Raw genomic sequence first — 2,161 nt, forward strand, 5'->3', positions numbered from 1 at the left:
TGTATTGCTTGGGAGAGTACTAGGAGGGGTTTCAGTGACTTTCTTACTAAGCTGGCCCACTTGTGCCTCCAGATTTCTAATGGAGGACCTTGTTTCACTCATGAAACTTAAAGCGGCCTTAGACAGATCAGAGATAATATTTGCTAAGTTAGAGGAGCTCTGCTCAGAAATCTCTGTCTGTTACTGAGAAGACGATGGAAGAGGCTTGCTATTGCTAAACCTATTTCTTCCACCATTATTAAAGCCTTGTTGAGGCTTTTGTTGATCCTTCCATGAGAAATTTGTGTGATTTCTCCATGATGAATTATAGGTGTTTCCATAAGGTTCACCCATGTAATTTACCTCTACCATTGCAGGGTTCTCAGGATCATAAGCTTCTTCTTCAGAAGATGCCTCTTTAGTACTGTTGGATGCATTTTGCCATCCATTCAGACTTTGAGAAATCATGTTGACTTGTTGGGTCAACACTTTATTCTGAGCCAATATGGCATTCAGAGCATCAATTTCAAGAACTCCCTTCCTCTGAGGTGTTCCATTATTCACAGAATTTCTCTTAGAGGTGTACATGAATTGGTTATTTGCAACCATGTCAATAAGTTCTTGAGCTTCTGCAGGAGTTTTCTTTAGGTGAATGGATCCACTTGCAGAATGGTCCAATGACATTTTGGAAAACTCAGATAGACCATAATAGAATATATCTAATATGGTCCATTTTGAAAACATGTCAGAAGGACACTTTTTGGTCATCTGCTTGTATCTTTCCCAAGCTTCATAGAGGGATTCACCATCTTTTTGCTTGAAGGTCTAAACATCCACTCTAAGCTTGCTCAACTTTTGAGGAGGAAAGAATTTGACCAAGAAGGCCATGACCAGCTTATCCCAGGAGTCCAGGCTATCTTTAGGTTGTGAATCCAACCATGTTCTAGCTCTGTTTCTTACAGCAAAAGGGAAAAGCATGAGCCTGTAGACTTTAGGATCTACTCCATTCGTCTTAACAGTCTCACAAATCTGCAAGAACTCAGTTAAAAACTGGTAAGGATCTTCAGATGGAAGTCCATAAAACTTGCAGTTCTGTTGTATTAGAGCAACTAATTGAGGTTTCAGCTCAAAATTGTTTGCTCCAATGGTAGGAATTGAGATGCTTCTTCCATCAAACTTGGACGTGGGTTTAGTAAAATCACCAAGCATCCTCCTTGCATTATTGTTGTTGGGTTGGGCTGCCATCTACTTCTCTTGTTTGAAAATTTCAGAAAGGTTGCCTCTGGATTGTTGTAATTTAGCTTCTCTTAGTTTCCTTTTCAAAGTCCTTTCAGGTTCAGGATCAGCTTCAACAAGAGTGCTTTTTTCCTTGTTCCTACTCATATGAAAGAGAAGAGAACAAGAAAAGAAGAGGAATCCTCTATGTCACAGTAAAGAGGATCCTTATTATTAGTAGAAGAAGAAAAGAATAAAGAAAGGAGAATCCAAACACAAGGGTAAGGATAGAGGTAGTGATTGGAGATGAAGAGAGGTGAAGAGAAGTGTTAGTAAATGAATAAATAAATAGAAGAAGATGAGAGAGAATTCGAAAATTAATTTTGAAAAGGAGTTAATGATTTTCGAAAATTAAAGATGAGATAGAATTAAAATTAAAATTTAAAACAATTAGTTAATTAAAAAGATTTTTTGAAAAAGAGATGAGATATTTTCGAAAATTAGAGAGGGAAAGGTAGTTAGGTGGTTTTGAAAAAGATAAGAAACAAACAAAATGTTAATTAGTTAGTTGAAAAAGATATTAAAATTAAATTTGAAAAGATAAGAAGATAAGAAGTTAGATAAGATATTTTAAAATCAAAATTTTGAAAAAGATATGATATAAAAGATATGATAAAAAGATATAAAAAACAGATATGATTTTTAAGAAAAAGATATTTTGAAAAAGATTGAAATTAATTGCTTAACTAACAAGAAATTAAAAGAAACTAAAAGATATGATTCTAGAATTTAAATATTGAACCTTTCTTAACAAGAAAGTAACAAACTTCAAATTTTTGAATCAATCACATTAATTGTTAGTGTAATTTCGAAAATTTGAAATAAAATTAAGAAAAAGATTTTGAAAATAATTTTAAAATTTTCGAAATTAATAAGATAAAAATGAAAAAGATTTTATTTTTGAAAA

The 2,161-nt window shown here is 33.3% G+C and overlaps 1 non-coding gene across 1 annotated transcript; it reads left to right on the forward strand.

Annotated features, from left to right (window-relative positions):
* Window positions 1-721: 721 nt before the first annotated feature.
* On the forward strand, window positions 722-825 carry LOC130952038 (small nucleolar RNA R71). Its single transcript, XR_009074219.1, has one exon. It is a non-coding gene; the product is annotated as a small nucleolar RNA R71 (small nucleolar RNA).
* Window positions 826-2,161: the final 1,336 nt, after the last annotated feature.

This window comes from Arachis stenosperma, chromosome 9 (assembly GCF_014773155.1).
Source record: "Arachis stenosperma cultivar V10309 chromosome 9, arast.V10309.gnm1.PFL2, whole genome shotgun sequence".
In the NCBI taxonomy this organism is placed as follows: Eukaryota; Viridiplantae; Streptophyta; class Magnoliopsida; order Fabales; family Fabaceae; genus Arachis; species Arachis stenosperma.